Genomic DNA, 19,646 nt, shown 5'->3' with positions numbered 1-19,646 from the left:
AACTGCTCCCCACCAAGCCAGTCAGGAGTTTGGGGAGCCTCCTCTCCCTTGGAGCAGACTTGTTCAGGGCAAGAAGCTCACACAGCTTCACCTCCTGGGTCTCTCCTTGGAGCATTCAGCATCCTCTGCCCCTCCGTGCGCTTCCCACAGTGAGTCCACCCCAGCGGGGTTCTGGGGAAGCCACCGGGTTCTGCACCCCCACTTTGCAGTCAGACGTGACTCTCAGCCAGCCAGTAACACAGAGGTTTATTCGATGACAGGAACAGGGTCTAAAACAGAGCTTGTAGGTACAGCGAACCGGACCCCTCGGCTGGGTCCATTCTGGGGGGCAGTGAGCCAGACACCCAGGTCTGCCCTCCACCCTTGACCCCAGCCAGCTCCAGACTAACAACCCCTCCCTCAGCCCCTCCTCTCTGCTCAGCCCCTTTCCCGGGCCAGGAGGTCACCTGATCCCTTTGTCTCCAACACCTTCAGCTGGCACCTTTGCAGAGGAGGGGCCCAGGCCATCAGTTGCTAGGAGACAGAGTGTCAGGCATTTAGGTGCACTGGCCCTTTGCTCTGCCAGATACTTAAGAACTGCCATGGGGACACTGAGGCACCAATACAGTACTCAGAGAAAACATTAAGAACTTTCCCAGTTCGTCACACCGGCCAAACCCCTGAACAATCTGTCCCAGAGATCTCTCGTTTTCAATCATCCTTTGGCCCTCCCTGGTCTCCTCTAACACTGATCTCGGGCTCCAACCCTGGAAATGCAGCCCGGCCAATCTGCGCTAAAAGAGCTGGGCATTCCATGTGGGCAGGCTGCTAGCATCCCCAATGGAGCTGCTCAGGCCCCAGGCACCAGCACCACCCTCTACATAATTCCACATCCATCTAGAGCAACATCCGTCTGGGGAGCTCAACGCCCCTGGTGCAAACCTTCCGTGCTCAGGCCCCACAGCACCCCTGCAATGCAGGGGAACATTCGCCTCATCTGATTGACGGGGATACTAAGGCACAAGGGAGGCTGAGCAAATTGTCAAAGGTGACAGCAGGGCCGGCGCTTCCATTTAGGCGACCTAGGTGGTCACCTAGGGTGTCAGGATTTGGGACGGTGGCATTTTGCCGCCCTTCGCGGCAATTCGGCAGCAGGGGGTCCTTCTACGCTCTAGGTCGTCGTCGGCAATTCTGCAGCGGGTCCTTCACTCACTCTGGGACCCACCGCCGAAGTGCCCCAAAGACCAGGAGCGCGGAAGGATCCCCCCTGCTGCAGAATTGTCGCCAATGACCAGGAGCGCGGAAGGACCCCCGCCTAGGGCGTCAAAAACCCTGGCGCCGCTCCTGAGTGACAGGGAGTGAGGGAGAGCTGGGAATAAAGCCCTGGTTCCCAGTCCCAGTGCTCTTATCATTAGACCCCACTTCCTCTGAGAGGCAGGACTGGAACCCAGGAGCGCTGATTCTCAGCCCAGTGCTCTAACCACTAGGCATACCTATTAATAAAAAGTCATAACAATCCTAAACTGAGCACTCTAACATGGGTGCATCTCACAGTCTAGACCGGAGAGTGAAGAATCCGCAGCAGTAGTATGTACACACTAACCGCAGATAATATTCTCTGCTAGTCTATGAAACAAGTGTCAGCACAAGGGGAAGTCACCTCTTTTCTTTATGCAATTCCCCTGCCTTCACCTCGCTTCCAAGTAGAGCAACACTGGCGTGGCACAGCTGTCCCATATCCCGGAGGATTCACAGTGGTGCAGTTACAGATGCTCACACCCAGGTTTTCTCCTCTCCTAACCCGAGACAGCTCACATGCACACACACGCTTCTCTCTGACAGAAGCAGGCAGATGGGTCTTCGGGGAGCAGGACGTACAGTGCGTTTCAGAGTCTCTCCTTCCAGTGAGCACTTCACCTTCCCTTCGACCTGCCACTCGGGAGCTACACAGGCACTGACTCCAAGAGATAAAACATGTTCATCCTCTGCTACCCACGTCATGTTCGTCTCTTGCACACACACATTAAAATCATTGCCAGGAGGCCAACCACTGAAGCGTTCAGTCTGACCTTTAGATTCAAGATGGCCAACTTCATTTGCAAAATTTGCAACTGGTCACTGATTTTTGGGTGCCCAATCGGAGTGACCTTGGACCTGGTTTTCATAGGATACTGAGCCCCTGCAAATCCCACTGATTTCTCCTGGAGCTGCGACCTCTGAAAACCCTCGATCTCAAGTCAGGCACTCAAAATCAGCGTCCACTTTTGCAAAACCTGGGCCTGAGGCGGATGATTTTTGCTGCTGCCTTGAGTTAGAGCAGACAGCTGGGCATGAGGACTCCTGGGTTCTGTTCCTGATGATGTGGGACCTTGGGCAGGCTAAGAGATCTCTCCATGCCTCTGTTTCCCCAGTTTGCAGGCTTACCTCACTTGTGTCAGGCACACTGAGATCTTCAGCTGATGGGAATGTTAAACTGCTATTAGCCTGTCATTTCCCCACACCATCCTACATGTGCTCAGAGGGGTTGTTGATCACCACTTTATCTAAATAACTTATTATTAAAGCAGCTGTCACCAGAGGCACAGCTTGTACTAGACAGTCTTCGTGCCTCTGTTCCAGCATGCTGTGGTAAACTGCCCCACTCAAAGGCAGATTACCACTCAGGTAACAGACCAGGGATCGTTTGGGGGTTAGCTGAGCCTGTGTACCTAAAAATTCAAGCAGATCTGACCTCCACTGGCTATTTCAAAGTTGTCACTTCGCTTTTGCAGCGGCTAAAGCAGCAGCAGCAGTTTCTTACTGCTGGTATCACAGGAGTGCCATCAGGTGCTAGACACAGAGCGAGAGACAATCGCTGCCCCAAACTGCTTACAGTCTAAACTGAAAAGATCGACAAAGAGAGCACTGTTATCCTCATTTTACAGGGGAGGAACTGAAGTATAGGAAAGAATGGGCCAGATTCGAATACTCTTACACTGAGTAATACCTACTTCCAGTGAGATGTGATTTGCCCGTGTTCACAAAGGGAGTCTGTGGCAGTGTCTAGAAATGAGCAGGAGGTGTCCTACATCCCAGTACAGTGCACCAGCCACAAGAGCATCCCACATGGAGAGTAATCACCTGAGGGTATGTCTACATTGCACACTAAGCTGGGACTCTAACTCCGGTTTGAGCCCATGTCTCCATTCTGTCCACATACAAATCAGTCTGACTTGGGTCAGCAAGCAGGTCAGAGGACCCTGCTAAGCTGGGGGGTGCATCAGAGCCTGAGTCCTGTGGTGACCCGGGTCCGAGCCCAGTCACTGTGGACTTGGGTCAAGCTGCAAACCCAAGTCAGAAGGTCTGTGCAGTGCAGTGTGGACGTGTTTGCATGGCCGTGAGAGCTGGGTCCAGCAACTATAAACTCAGGTTTACAATGCAGTGTGGACGCTCAAGCCCACACACCCAGTTTACAATTCAATGTGGACATACCCTTAGACACACTTCAGCCAAAAGAAAAACCCAATCAACTAACCTCATTGCACTCAACTAAACTCACTGGGGCTATGCTACACACCTCACACACACTAAAAACGTACAGTCAGCCAAAATTACAGTTGACCGTAGCAACCAACAGACCAATAGGAAAACAATAAATCCAGCAGCAACTAGTCTCAATTTTGCCCTCGCAGCATCACCATAACAACGGATCCACCACTCGGAGCCAGAGAATTGTGCACTTAGCAACCAGTGTCAGACAAATTACATGGGAATAAAAATTATGCAGAAAGTATTTTTTTCAAGCTTTTCATGTAAACCCATTCAAAAGGCCTTTGGACTCTGCAAAGCCAGAGCCTGAAACTCAGGGTCATGTCAAACGAACAATAAGGTTGCAATCAATAGTTGCACTTTTCCACCCAAGAGGCTCTTCGGGCCAAAGGCATGGAGTTCTCCTAGGGAGGAATTTGGCCATCGGTTTGCACTACTTAACTCTTGGCTGTGTGGTTCAGAATGGCTCCTTTCTGCCCCTTACACAGCCAGCATCCAGGAGAACAGGCATCACTTTCCTAGAAACCTCAGAGAGACGGCGGAAGCATCCAGAATTTGCTAACGCTAGGGCCAAAGCAGGACTTAAGTAGTGCACAGGTCTTGGGTTAACCCTCTGCACTAGGGGGATCTTCCCACTCTCCAAAGAGCAGTGGGACTGGGGGAAGCAAGCAGGAATGTTTGCTCAGGAAAGATTTGCTAGGGACCGCTGCTAGGGATCCCATGGCCCAAGTTCCTGGGATTGCAGAGTTTGGGAAGATGTTCATGCTGCAAAGACGCTCCCAAGCAGGGAAAAATTGGTGGGACTTTCCTCATATTCAACTCACCTTGCTCCTCCCTGCCATCTCCCTTTCCCCTCTGCTCCCTAGAAGAGACACAGGCTCAATTTAGCTGCATATTTGCTGCTAATTATTTACCCAGAGCCACCAACTGGGGAAGTTGCTCTTGCATGGATGTGGCTGACAAATGCTTACTGACTGGGAGTCAAGGCTGCCCGTTGCTGCCTAACTTAGCTCGACACCCAGGGTTTGAAGAGAACATGGAAGTCAATGGTGTAGTGGCTGGGGAAGAGGAATGCAAAGGGACTGGATATGCAGGCAACTCCCTTCTGGGTCAGCTATCCCAGTTATACTGAGGTTAAGAGAGGAACACACTGAAACACCTAATTATAAGCTTAGTCGGGAGCAATCTGAATTATCACACAGGAACTGACATTCCCCATGCAGAGGCAAATTGCTCTCTTCTAATGGCTGCTTATCACTAGGATAAATCCATTGAGAAGAGCGGGGAGGCATTGGGCCCACAGAGTATCCTGGGGGGAGAGGGTCAGATATTTGATACTATGTGAGATGAATTTGGGGTGGGGATTCAGCCCATTTCCCAATGGGCAGGTGTCTGTAGCACAAATACCCCTTCCACTGCTGGCCCGCATGGTTGGCAGCTTCAACAGAGAAGCCAGGACTGAAGAGGACACTCTGCCCTGTGCAAGACAGCACCACAAGACCTACCATTTAAGGCAATTTGGAGGGCGGACGTGGTGCCTAGGCCATGTGCTGGGCCTCTGCACGGGGGTGGACTTCACCCTGACTGAACAGGCTAAGGAGACTTAGCTCCTGTCCAGTCTCCAGCAGAGGTGGGACACGTTAGCAGATAGCACAGCGGATGTCTGCACTGTCACTGCCCATTGATTTCGGCGGGAGCTGGGTGCCCACCTCCCTGAGGCTTGGCTGAAAGTCCCGACTGGTGTGTCGATTTGTCCCCCCCACAAGGCTGGGGAAGGCAGGGAGTTGGAGCTCACTCACAGGACAGAGTCAAAAGCATTTAGGGTCTCATAAAGACCACCCCCTTGTCTAGAAAAGGGTTAGGCTTATGGGCAAAACTCTCCTAACTACTCTGCTCTGTGAGTGGCCAACTTGAGATGCTTCAAAGGGGTCTGACTTTTCAGAGGTGCTGAGCACCCTCAATTTAATGCAGTACTCCTGTTCTTTTTGCAGATACAGACTAACACGGCTGCTACTCTGAAACCTCTCAATTTAATGGGAGCTGCAGCTGCCACACCTCTGAAAAACAGGCCCCTTTCAGAGGTTTCAAGCTGGGCAGGTGAACATTGAAACACCAGAACCAAAGCCCATTTGGGGGAGTTTGGGTCCTTAATTCTAAAGGAGGAAATCATCTGGTGAAGGCACTAGATTAGGAGCCAGGACTCCTGCGTTCTATTCTTTTCTCTACCACAGCCTGGCTGGGTAGCCTTGGTCAAGCCATTTATGGTGTGATCTCCAGAAGTGCTGAGAACCCACAAGGCATGATTAAACCAACAGGAGCTGTCCCGGCTCAGGATCTCTGAAAATCAGGCCACTGATTGCTCTGTGCATCGGTTTCCTCATCCGAAAAGTGGGGGTGTTAGTTACACTCACTCACAAGAGCCTTGTGAGGCTTAATCTGTTGATGTCAGTGAGATCCTGAGATCCTGGTTGGAATAAGCTAGAGAAGGGCAGATCTTTGTTGTCATTATTCATTCTTTGGAGAGCGACAATGATGCCCAGCTCCACATAGATGTGGGAAATGCCATGGATGACAAAAGCAACATACATGTAATATGCAACTCCCTGGGTGTCTCTCTCTCTCTATTTTACATGCAGAGCAGTCGAATGCCAGTGTCAAAGGAGTTTGCTCCCAGCCATGGACCTCGTCCTCTGTGGCATCGTGCGAACAGAGCACAGACAGAGGTGAGATAAATTAGTGGAACAATCCATCTCCCTCCACTGCTGACTCATTGACAAGCTTCCCTTTTTCCAAGCCAAGGGATCTGTCCCACTGGCTCAGTCACAGGCCCAGAGCAAACCTCTCTCCTGGCACCATAGGTGAGCGAGGACATGGAGTCGGGACTTGGCTGCCTTTGCAGGGGCTGGGTGAAAGAGCTACAGGGAAGTGTCTGCCTGCAGGGAGCAGCAGGAGCAAACAAGCAGCTCAGGTGCGTGCACAGCAGGTCAAACCCTTCCCTAGCAGAGCACTGCTGTGGCTAATTAATTCACGTGTCTGCAGAAGCACCTGCACAGCACTAGGTCCTTTCCAGACAGACAAGAAGGGGCAGTCGCTGCTTCAAGCATTTCACAGTGTGAGGTACAGCCAGAGGTCAAGGAAGGGGGTGAACATAAGGGCCTTTCTAGCCACATCAACAAGATTCCCGACAAGCTGCGCAGCAGAAGGGTCTCTTTTCGGGGAAGGGGGCGGGGGTGGGCTTACCAGGGGAGCGGGGAGGGGCTTAGCAGATGAGCTCAGGGAGGGCGAGGGTGTCTGGGGGAAGGCATGGAGGTGACTGTCTCAAAGACTGAAAAGGGGAGGACCAGGGTGGAAATGCTGGTGTAGCAGAGGGGTAGGGGGAAGCTTGAGTGATGCAAGTCACACCCCTCTGACTGCTGTCCAATGCCCAGCTCTGAGACCAACCATACCAGGCACGGCTGGGTGAAGAGCACCTGCATGTGGCTGATTCAGCAGGTCAGACGAGAGGATCCCTATGGCCCCTCCTGGCCGTATAATAGGGCTTTATGGAAAGAAAGAGTTACAGCAATGCACATGGCTGGGTCACCCCAGGGAGAAGAGCTTTGATGGCACAGAGAGGGGAATGGAAGGGGCCACTCAGACACTTGCTGCTACGTCTGCCACCACCAGGACACCATGCCGGGGTCTGCTCCCCACAGCTCAGCACATTTGCTATTTTCAGCCCGGGCAGGGGAATCAGCACAGCCTTTGCCTTCCCCAAACACTGGCGCAGCTGGAGTGTTTGTCAGCTCCACAGCGACAGGCGGGAGAGGGGATCAGGGAAACTTTTCTGAGAGAGAAAGCAAAAGGAGCTAGTCACGGTACGTACTGTGCCCTGCATGACAGTGTCCGGCGCAGAGCACCCTGAGGCTGACCAATGGCTGGGCATGTACATAGCACCCAGGCACCATGCTGGGGTCAGAGAGGCGTGCAGAGGGCACGGCCCCATATCTGGGATCCGCTGCAGGTAACACTGTGTTCTAGATCCCCTCTGGACCAGACTGTTCCATCCAGAACATTGGAGCATGCTGTTCCTTCCCCTCCCATCACACAACGCCTGCTAACAAACCCGACATCCGCTCCTCTCTGCTGTTATAATTAGGAAGGCAGAGCAGATGGCAAAAACTGTAGTTGAAAGAAGGAAAATCAAATGAAGCTGTCTACCACTGCATGGCAATCCTGCCCTCTCAGAGCAATCTGGGGGCTCAGGGATGCCGGGGCTGCTCTTGGGTGAACCGCTGGAGCACACGGGATCGGGTGCTGCGAAGACTACGCCTGCAAGGGCTTCACCCTCATTTCAAATGGCGTTTGGATATTGCCAGGCTCGCAACATGCTCCACATGGAAACGCTGCCGGCACGTGCCACTCAGCGTAGGCACAAGAGGCAGCATGGGCCAATGGCTAGGGCTCAGGAGTCTTGGGTTCTACTCCCAATTCTGCCACTGACCTGTTTGTGTGATCACCGGAAGTCACTTCCCTTTTCTGAATCCCCTCCAACTCTTCCACTATTGAGCTTATAACCTCTTTAGGGCAGGGACTATTTCTAACTACATACGCATACAACACCTACCATAACCGGGTCCTTGGTGCCACCATAATAGTCAGTGTGTGTATCAAGCTGTGCTGGTTTGCTTACATGGGGAAAATGAACGAACACCCTGCCCCTTGCCCTCTGTGAACCCGGGACAATGGGTTTGGGAGAGGAATTGACATAGGAGCCTCTTCTTATAACACTAGCAGAGCTGCCCTGGCAAGGGAACTGCAGAAGTTTGCTCGTGAGGAAAATCATCATCTAGCGATCGCATGGGTGGAACTCCAGCCCTGTGCACAAAGCCAGCAGAAAGCCCCACTTCAGCCCCCAGGGACAGAGTTTGAAGAGAGGGATTCAAGCCTCCTAAACTGCAGAAAAACTGGTTTGGGGATGGATCTGGAGAACCTGATTCAGATGGGACTCACTTGAAGCACCGGCCGTGAGTTGGCCATCGGCAAGAGGAGAATGCAACCATGGTTAGCAGGAGCTCCTGGCCAATGGTGTCAAAAGTCACACAGCTCTCAGTTCCCTGGGCAACAGTCTCTAGGTAAATCTACAGCAGGAGTTTTTCCCTAGCTGAACACACCTACTATTTCAGTACCGATGTCATTCTCAAGCTATTAAGTGCTCCAGTGGTATTTCCCACATTCTGTGAATACACCCTGCAATCATTTGTACTGCCATGTTGCAGACAGGCTTGTTTCCCTTTTAGATAGTAGGGGCTGAAGGGTCACCCCACAACCCCAGCTCTGGCTGCTCAATGAAAAGGATAGCTGTAATCCAGTGGACTACACAGAAACCGAAGACTCCAGGCACCTGAATTCTAGTCCTGACCCTGCCACTAAATTATATACGACACTTCAGCAAATCAAGTTAGAGTATGATTTCCAGAAGTGCTGAGCACCCACAACTTCAGTTGAAATCAATAGGAGCTGCAGGTGCTCAGCAACTTGGAAAATCAGTCCCTAAAAAACAAAACAAAAACCTCTCCTTGCCTCAGTTTCCCCATTTATTAAACAGGGCTGAGCCAGCTCTGAGGTCAAGGAACGAAAAGGCTCCATAGGGGTGTCAAAGAATGATTATTACTATTAACTCCATGCCTTTCATCTCTGAAGGGGAACCTGCTCCCCAAAGCAAGCAGGGGAACATACAACATGCAATGTTTTAGCAAATCTTTAGATTGCTCCCCTGCACGTGTCTAGCTGTGGTTCTCCATCATGGGAAAGGCCCTATGTGAATTGTGGGATGATCTTCAAATAATTGTGGTTGAGTTGCAGATAAGACATGGAAAATCATGGAAAAGTAATAATGGACCTTTATTAATAGTGGTAATTTGGAAAAGCCAGAGTAGAGCTATTTTTTTAAAGAAAAATTCGCTGGAACAATTTAAACACTCAGGTATTGTTATGCCTGCTGATTTTTTTTTTAATATAATCAGACATTTTGCTGCAACTATGTTACATTCATTAAAAAAAAGTGATTGTTACAATATAAAATTCAGAAGACTGAAAAAGTCTTAACACAACTGCTGTAGCTTCCAAGTCCAGTCACGTTTGCCTTTTACATTTTCACCGGCATTGAATGTTAGTGCAGCACTAACTATATACTCAAAAAGTATGCAAAATTGTGGATTGTGCAATATAAGCTCATTTTAAAAACTGCGGTGGACGCCTAATATTGCGGGATCTGCAATTTTTGCAATATTGTGAACGAAACAGGGCCTGACTCACGGGACAGGAAATAAGTGAGCAGGAGCATTTCAAAACCCGGTCAGTGAAACAGCACGTAAGGGAATTCTGGGTACTTGCAGAATCATCTTGCCTTGTAAGACCCAGATGTTCTGAACAAATGCAGCCAAGCTCTGATACATGCCGGTACGATCTGTAACTTAAAGCCCAGGGAAATCATCCCTTTAGAATGCAGATAGCACTCTCCCAACCACCCTGGCCTCTCTAAACTGCACAGGTAGCATACAAAGGCTGGGGCAGAATTCTCCTGGCTCCAGAGCATCACAGGACCAGTGTAACTGACCCTGCCCTGCTCCCCTGGCAAGGCCCAGTGTAGGGCGCATAAGGGAGGAGATAGGGGGGTTCTGCAAAGGCACTGTGGGCTGTGATACCCCTTGGGAAGCCCTGAGGAGGCTGCCATAAATTATAGCAACATCCAGCGTTGCTCTAAGTCATGTTAGGTACCAAACTGGCCCTCATCTGGGCCAGAATCTGGGGATCTTAAAGGCATCTTTGCCAACCCCTCCCTGTGCCTCCAAGGAGGGCAGCACAGAACCGGACCTGTAATCTATAAGACACCCCCCAACACAGCTCAAATCCAGAGTAGCAAATCCTAATGCAGATTATTAAACGGTGCAATTCTAGCATTGTTTTGACTAATGAAGCAACTTTCCCTGCACTTGCAGAGCCACCAAAGCAATGGTTAAAGGTTATGTCAGGACAGGTCTCTATGAAGCTTCTCTCTACACTGTCAAGAGCCTTATAAATTACATCCAGAAATGCCACACAAGAGCTTCTGCATTTGCAGGAGCTGGATGTGATCCTCCTGGCATTCACATCGTGTACATCAAGAGTAACGCTATTAAGTCAATGAAGCTTCAGTGGTGTAGAACTGAGAGCAAAGAGTACAAGGTTAGAACAACTGTTTATGGCTTTAAATCTCTTGGTTCACAAGCCTCCGGATATAACCAACATATTTTTAGCTGCTTACTTGTTAAGCAAACATAAGGGAAATGTCAGGGTGATTTTGCATATTGTGCTGGACTTTGCACATTTATTCTGTCACGCTGAAGATTCTGGATCCAAACCAAACCCCAGATCCAAACAGCTCCCAACTTCGTGGGGGGTGGAGCGGGAATGGGGCAAGTATATGAATGCAGATCCTAATCACAATTTTGCAGCTGGTTCCACTTAGATAACAGGCCTCCCCAAACTCCTGGAATCCAACATCCCCACAGTTTGGGGTGGTTGGGATCCAGATCTAAATGTTGGGTGCTCAAGCCCCTATTTAACACTGATCAGGTTTGGGATGATTATGCAGATCAGCTTTCAGAAACAAAGCTTGGAGGCTTCACTTTAGTCCTGCACAGATCTAAATCCATCAAACTCTCAGAAACCCTTGCAAACCACTACATGATGCACAGAGCTTAAAGGGAGAGGGCAATTCTGTTTGGAGGTTCATTGTCAGGTGCCAGGAACCGGAACCTGAAAGCAAAGCTCAAGAGGAGGAAGCAAAAGGAATGGAAGCAAAAGGAATGGAAAAAAAAATATGCAAACTCAAACCAACAAAAGATGCTGAATGGTGTGTGACTCTAGACACAACTTCTACACTTGCTGACGTAAATGAGACACTGACCTGAAGCATCTGACGGAAGGTGGACTTCCAGTCAAACAGCTGAGACTCCAGGGAGGTAGTATGGCCAACTGGATAAGGAACAGGTCTGGAAATGGGGAGACCGGGGTTCTAATCTCTATGCTGCTGAGTGAAGACTGAACAAGTCACTCTGCTCTCTGTGCTTCAGCTTTCTCTTCCAGAAAATATTTCACAGCTAGGCATCACGGGGCACAATTCAGTAACACATGAGGGGGATGCTAGAGAAGGGCACATGGTTATTATGGGGTCTGGTTCCAAGCTTTTTGATTGGGGATTCATGGTCTAGACATGCATTACCAGGAGGAAGATATTTATGGGCCAGATTTTGAAGGGCTCAGCACCCAACCTGCTTACAGCTTAGCACTGCCTCGGTGGGCATTAAACTCTTCTGAAAATCTGGCCCTAACTGTGGGGGGCTGAGCCCTTTTGAAAATTCCAGCCTGTGTCATTATGTCCCGTGGCAGCCGCTCCGTATGGTGGCAGCCAACACGCTGGGACAGCTGCCTCAAAGAAGGTGAGCAAGTCCCAGATGTACTTCCTGTACTGCGGAAGAGACCAGCAGTGAACAGATTTATCATCAGTCACCTGGTTAGATAAGGCACAGCTGATCTGCTGTGACTCTGCTGCAGGGAGCCAGCCCGGGGCACTCCCTGTCTCCTTCCAATGCCTTGCAAATTAAGTGCTACCCCCTGCCCTCTGCCATCTCCGTTTACCTGCCCTCTGATGTGGCTGGATCTGAACCCTGGTCCCTCTCAAGCATTGCCATGAGCAAACCCTGCTGCTGCTGCTCCTGTCATAGCTGCTTCCCTGTTAGCTGAGAGATCAGAGACAAAGTGAGGCAGAGCTCAGAGCCCTGGAGCTGTTGGACCTGCTAGCTTCACATGGAGGAGGTTTGTGGGGAGCAGAATATCCCCAGAATCCCTAGGCTGGCAGCATCACCAGTGCTCGAGTCAGATGAAGAACAGAACCAGTCCCCGCACTGGATGGACACTGCATTAATTTTTGGACATGCTGCCACCTTGTGGCAGTTCAGAGATACAACTGGCTGCCAAAAAGCCAGCTGGCTCGGCATAACCCCAGCCTAGGCCAAAGCTGCGCAGACACAAGGTGGTATGAATCTGCCCCACCCACGCACCCATGCTGTGGTGCCCAGCAGCCTACAGATCTTTTCTTCATCCAGGCCGAATTAAAGCATCTCTGTGCAGCTCCAGCTCTCACCCTTCCCATAGCTGGCGCCGGCTCCGGCTCCATCCTCATGGGCACTGATGTGAGCACAAGCCAGTCTGGTGGCTGATAAAAGCATTGACCAGGCAACAAGTTGTGGCCCCTCCTGTGCCTGAACAGAGCATCGACTCCTCTGATCACACAGAGGGCACTGATCTCTACTGGACGTTATGTTACTGTGGGGCAGGGCAGGGTTTAATCAGGGGGTGAGCACAGCTGTGGTAGCTCTCCAAAACAGCATCGCCAGCAGCTATTTTGCATCCCTCGGCCCCCAGCACGCACACACGCATGCACACATGCACACTGTTGCCTTTTAAATATTAACTCTGGGGCAGGGCTGGCTTTAGGAAGTGTGGGATCCTATTTGAATACCCGGCAGCGGTCTGGGTCTTCCACGGCACTGAAGGACTCACCGCCGAAATGACGCCAAAGACCCGGAGCAAGTGAAGAACCTACCACCGAAGATCCGGAGTGAGTGAAGGACCTGCCGCCGAAGACCCGGACCGCCACTGGGTGAGTAAAAATTAAAAAATTAGACGCTCTTGTTTAGGGTGCGGGGCCCTCTTAGGCACGGGGCCTGATTTGGGAGAAATCGGCCTAAAGCCGACCCTGCTCTGGGGCAGGCTCCAGCTGTGAAACCTGTTCTGTCAGGGAGGCAGCCCCATGGCTCCCAGCCCCCTCCCAGGAATCTCTCTGCACTGTTGCTCTTGACATAAGGGCTGAGAAGAGTCACAGAGACCTCAAGCAAAAATTGTTTTTGGCTTAATTGGCTTGTGAGTTGCTTGTTGGCTTAGTTTTTGGCTTGTAGCTTGTTTGGTTTGTAGCTTGTTGCTTTTTTTGACTGGCTCCCGGCAAGTCGGGACAAGTGAGGGGAGAGAGTCGGGGTGCACAGCAGGCCCTCCACAGTCCTCGATTGCACGCCAGGGGGATCTAGTCACACAGAGTGTTGGGGTTCTTAGGGATTGTCTTGTTCTGTCCTTGTTCTGAAATGGGATTAGCTTGATTTTTGGCTTATTGTGAAAGTCGGGGGGCTTATTTACCACGTGAAGGTTGGCAACTGGGACTGGGAGTCCGGGCTCCTGCATTCCAGGCCTGGTTCTGCCGCTGAATCAGTGTGACACTGGGAGAGTTACAGCTTCAGGTCCCCATCAGTCCAACCAGAAGGGCACTGCCTGTTTCGCAAGGTTGTTGTGCATTAGCAGTTGGAACATGCCTCGAGTCTCCTCAGGCAAAAGGGAATTACGGAAGTGCAGAGCATGTTTTTTTCCCCCTGTACAAGTAGCAACCAAAGTGCATTTGGTCTGAATGTCCAGTTTCAGAATAAGGAAAACAGTAACAAGAAAGAACAACAGTAAAGTCTCCAGGAGCCTTTCAACATTTCAGCCCATTTTTTAAAATTTAAGATAGATGAAGTCAGGACTTTTAAAAATGTTGAGGAAAAATCTTTTCCTAATATTAGCATTTGTTTCTGAGAAGTAGGAGTTTATGTTACTCATTGCAGAGTCGGGATAACATATCTGGGAGGTTTGGTCTACGTCACAACTGTTAAGCTTACATATTTTTAAGGCAAACAAGCCATCTCCCACAGTTCCAGTCTCCACAGATCGCTGACATCCAATAACTAGTCATTGGTTCCACTTCCCTCTAGTGGATGGATTTTGGAAAGACAGCTGTAGGATGTAAAACCTACAATCATAACAGCTTTCTTACTACAGTAGAACCACAGAGTTACGAACTGACTGGCCAACCACGCACCTCATTTGGAACCGGAAATACACAATCAGGCAGCGGCAGACACACACACACACACAAAAGCAAATACAGTACAGTACTGTGTTAAACGTAAACTACTTAAAGGGAACATTTAAAAAAAGAGTTGACAAGGTAAGGAAACTGTTTCTGGGCTTGTTTCATTGAAATTAATGGTTAAAAGCAGCATTTTTCTTCTGTATAGTAAAGTTTCAAAGTTGCATTAAGTCACTGTTCAGTAGTTGTAAATGTTTGAAAGAACAACCATAACGTTTTGTTCAGAGTTACAAACAAGCTCCATTCCCGAGGTGTTCGCAGCTCTGAGGTGCTACTGTATTGCAATAAGCAGCTGATTCTGTAAACATATGTTTTTTAGGGGTGCTAAATCTCATGAACCGCTTGCTCTAATGACCCCAAATTTGGAGCACTAACTCTACCCCTCAGCATGTGAATTTTTGGAATAGTCATCTTTTAATAGTGACTCTCAACCTTAACTACGGCTCCATTACTATTTGCTTTCTGTGTTACAGTAGCACCCACGGCCGTAAACCTTCCAAGCCTGGCGCTGTTTGGTATATGTTTGTCCACAATGAGGCCACACTCTGATGGGGCCTTGCTCGAAGAAACTCACTTAACCCATGAGAAACTGGTTTGTGGCATGGTAATAAATGACTGACATTGTTTATATTACGGTAGAGTTTAGAGGCGCCAGTCAGGGATCAGGGACCCATTGTGTCAGGCGCTGTATCATCTGTCAGAACCAGAGCCCTCTCATTTACCAGGCACTTAGCTGGGGCTGTATTTAAATGTATGTGTTTGTTTCTATGAGTGCACAGTGTGTGTGTGTCCATCTGTGTACATGTGTATGAGTGTCCATGTCTGTGCACGCACACCCTCTCTTCCTCACTAGTGAACTCACTTGACTTTGATCAGTCTCTCCTGGGAGCACAAGTATAGTGCCCACAAGAGTCCCCAATCTCTGATCTCTGGATCTGTTCCTCCAGTTCCCCCTCAATCCACATCTCTGGGGCTGGTCATTTCTCCGTGATTTCCACAGTGCTGGGAACACATTTCCCTGCAGAGAACCAGCCTATGCAGAGACCTGACCAACAGGAGACTTGCTGCTGAAAATGCACCTGGAACTATTCCCAGAGAAGGATGTGTACAAGTCCAGGAAATTGGATGCTAAATAAATAGTCTTTCCCTGCCAGTACTTTGTGTTCAGAAGATAATGGGACAAGTCTGTTCTGTTCCTCTACCTCGTCAGGGCAATTGTACCAGAAACTTCTGAGAAGCCAAGAGGAGCTCTTTTGATAGAATCATAGAATATCAGGGATGGAAGGGCCTCAGGAGGTCATCTAGTCCAACCCCCTGCTTGGAGAAGGACTAACTAGCCCAGGCGCTTGGTATTGGCTATAGAATCACAGAACTGGAAGGGACCTCGAGAGGTCATCTAGTCCAGTTCCCTCCACTCAAGGCAGGACTAAATATAAAGCCTTTCAATCTATAGCTGGTCTATGCCCTCTCCAGGTCGGTAGAAGCTGGAAGTTGTTACCATCTGACACCTGTTTGATTTGATCCTGCAAACTGTCAATAACCCACATGCGCTTCTTGCCCGTTGCTCAGAAATAACCCCCTGCAGCAGCTGGCTCTGAGAACTCCTCCATTCCTCTTCGCTCTTCAACAGTGCAAAGACTTGCAAGAATATTCACAGCCAGTGTTGCACTACATTGGATTAGGCAGCTGCAAACCATTGTCCTTTACTGGATAGAATCAGAACTGCCCACCAGCATGCGACAGGTCCTGTTGCTGCTAAGGAGAGAGTCTCATTTAGCCCAAGCAGTAGAGGCCTTCTATTCTGGAGCAGGAGGATCTGGGCAGTTCAAAGTGGCCATTATGCATATCATAGGGACAACAGCGAAATCTGACATTGCTGTGGATCTGTGAGAACATAACTACAATTCTAGGCACTACCGAAAAATGAAATGAATGGAAGAATTCTTTGTTTGCATCTGCTGTCCTAATCATCCTTACAAAACACTCCTTGGGCAGAGCATTCAATGGGTATCTGATTAAAATTGCTTGCCAGCCTTTGTATTGCTTTGTAACTGCAGCAGCATGAAGTGATTAATTTTTTCTTTTTGTTAAAAAAAACAAAAAACAAGTCTGCAAAAATGGCAAATCCATTTGGTATGCCCCATGCACAAAACTGGATCATTTTTGTTCTTTTCAATGCTTGGGAGAGGACGAGAGTGCCAGTGGGACACCGCCGGGATCAGCACGTGGGAACAGCAATAGATTAGACAGAAACAGGAAATGTCTATACATACTACAGGCATAGGCGCTGACTCTGTGGGTGCTCCAGGGCTGCAGTATCCATGGTGAGAAAATGGTGGGTGCTGAGCACCCACCGGAAGCCCCTCTATCTGCTCCTCACCCCCCCCAGTGCCTCCTGCCCACTGGCAGGTCCCGTGGATCAGCACCTCCTGCCCATCGCAATCAGCTGTTTCATGACATGCAGGAGGCTCGGGGGTGGGGAACGAGGATGCGGTGCGCCCAAGGGAGGTGATAGAACTGGGTGGGAAGAGGCAGGGCAGAGATGGAGAGGAGGCAGAAAGAGGTAGGGTGGGGTCTTGGGGGAAGGGGTGGAGCGGGGGTGGGACCTGGGGCAGAGCTGGGGGTCGAGCACCCCCCTGGCACTTTGGAAAGTCAGCACCTGTGCATCCAGAGCCTCAATTTTACAGTGAAGAACAGGTCGGCATGGCTTCCCATTCTGATGCCTTCAGTGCACGGGGAACCCCATTGCAGTGAAGTAAAGGACAAGAAAAAAGCCACAGTTCACCAGGCCCTGCACCTGTGGGGTTCCATTTTATGAACATTTTGATTTTATGAACTCATAAAATAGGAGTTTTACAGTACTGGCTGATCCCCTTGCAATACTGTACTAGGCAGAATGAAGCAGGATGGGGTCCTGCTATTACATACGCTATGGTCACATCTAGACTAGGGGCTTATCTAGACCCAAAAGTTGTCCCACTTTAACTATACCTAGGCTTGGCAGGAAATTGTGGGGGGTTCAGACTGTAGGAGGGTCAAGCAATTATTAATGACCGTCAATGAAGAGATTCAAAAAGTTAAAAGCTTTATAACCATTAAAACATAAACTGTCAACATCATGTGTCAAAAGATACAAAGTAAACAGCCTTAAATCAAACTCCAATAAGTTCTCAAGCAGCGTTTTTCTTCCTTTGCTGATCTGTACACTCTGATTATTATCGAGGGAAATATCTTTTCATCGGTTTGTGGGTGTACAGGGAAATTGGCATTTACCAAACTAAGTCTAATGCTGTCATAGCCTAACTCCACACACAGCACAATGGTTGCCATCAGAGCTCTGCCCATGTTCGAGAGTGATAAATAAGGGGGAGGAACTATGAGGAGGAAAGTAGCAATCCCATTTAACTCCATTGAACTATGCTGGATGGAAAGAGATTTCAAGTGATAAAGTTCCCATCATCCTATGCTTAAACAAGCGTTTCACAAAAGTATGGGGGCATGTCCCCCTGTACTAGCCAGCAGGGTTGACAAGGTTCTCAAACTGTTCTCCAGAGCCTCAGATTTCATGCTTTGTGTTTTTTTTTAAAGTAAGCTTTTAGCTGTTATGGTTGCAAAAAACACTTCAAAGCATGATGAGCGTAACCCATGCAGCAACTCTGCCTGAGTTTGCAGAGAGCCTGAAACTACACCCTCAATGGTTGCTAGCTCAGATACCAATGACAATACTTTAAATGTTAACTATCTTGATCACATTGTGAAGATCTACACAATCGACTCAACGACAGCTCATTTGGGGTTTGCAGTTAACACCACATGGCAGGGTGGAAGAAAGGGCACGACTGGTTTAATTTCCCCCAAAGTTGGGAAAATACTGCCTTAAAGGCGTAATACAGGTCTCATTGCACTGGCTGAGAATCAAACCCCGGGGACAAGAATTTGGTTGAGGACTTGGCACTGCACAGGAAGCTCCGAGCAGTAAAAGGGTAAGCGCTTTGCTCAGCCAACGAGGACAGTTGGCCTGTATGAATCTAGCGGAGGGCTAATAAAAGACCTGATAAAGAGCAACGAGAAACCTGCTAGTCACCTTAAGAAGTGTCATGCCCAGGAAATTAAAAACCATACTCCATATGCTGCACTGTGCAGGGCGGGAACTGGCGATGGCAGAAGAGGTGGCTTTGCTAAATAGGTCTCTGCCTCTAGCAGCATTTGCATCTGCTCCAGTGCACACACTAGGCGGCAGGCTTGACTCGAGTTGCCTTGTTAATTCATTCTCTCTCACACACACACACACACACACACACACACACACACACACACACACACACACACACACACACACACACACACACACACACAGAGAGAGAGAGCAGTAACTTAACTTCCCCCTCCTCCCTTCTAGCACCAAGCGGGGAGGGACAGTGACACAGGAATAATAGGAACAGAGGAGAGGGATGACATGCGTAACCTAACCTACTGGCACGGTGGCTGGAGAGGCAGAGCCAATGGCTGCCTTGCATGCACAATGAGTCCATCCAGCCCTCCCCACTCTGTCAAGTCCTTAAGTTGCAGCTTTCGACTACTTCGGTGTTCAGAGAAAAGATGATGCTCAGCACGAGGGGAAGGAAGATCCTGCTGCCAGGTAGATGGCATGGACACTGATCCCGACAGGGCCGGCTGCTGAGAGGTACGTGCTTTCCAAGGCGCTGCAAGGCAGGGTTCCCAAGGCAATCGCGTTTGGGATGCGAACTAAGATCAGACTTTAATTTTCCAGCAGGGGGATATGGAAATCCGGCTTCCTCTAAAATGATCCATCCTGCTTCCCCCCTTCACCAAACCTCAGGCGCGGAGGCTGAACAAGACAAAGGGCAAGCAGCCGGACAGAGCCGGTTGGTACTTGTTGGGTCGGTGGGCTGTGAACTTCAGCGCTGGGATGCTAGCCAGGCAGGCAATGCTAGACCGCGAGCAGGGGTCAAGGGAGTGCAATGCACTGTGTTGCTCGGGATTTAAGGGTGGGGATTTAATGAGCAGCAGCCGGCTCATTGACAAGGACGGCACTTCCTAGTCCAGTGTTAGGCTCGCTGGTGCTCAGATAAACTGGGGTTCACCCCTGGATTTCCACTGGAAGGCAGGCTTTTCACCCACCTCTTTGCTCATTCGGCCT

At 49.7% G+C, this 19,646-nt stretch overlaps 1 protein-coding gene and 1 long non-coding RNA gene across 2 annotated transcripts in view; one reads left to right on the top strand and one right to left on the bottom strand.

The window, feature by feature from the left end:
• Nucleotides 1-19,646, bottom strand: part of CDK18 (cyclin dependent kinase 18) — a 182,879-nt gene that overhangs the window by 92,285 nt on the left and 70,948 nt on the right. The window lies entirely within an intron of this gene.
• LOC115650924 overlaps nt 19,082-19,646 on the top strand; it is a 56,643-nt gene continuing 56,078 nt past the window's right edge. Inside the window, exon 1 of the long non-coding RNA XR_004000255.1 lies at nt 19,082-19,169. This is a non-coding gene — a long non-coding RNA (uncharacterized LOC115650924). The remainder of the gene's footprint in view (nt 19,170-19,646) is intronic.

Source organism: Gopherus evgoodei, chromosome 4 (genome assembly GCF_007399415.2).
Source record: "Gopherus evgoodei ecotype Sinaloan lineage chromosome 4, rGopEvg1_v1.p, whole genome shotgun sequence".
NCBI classification, from domain to species: Eukaryota; Metazoa; Chordata; order Testudines; family Testudinidae; genus Gopherus; species Gopherus evgoodei.
This window is presented reverse-complemented; position numbering and strand designations above follow the sequence as displayed.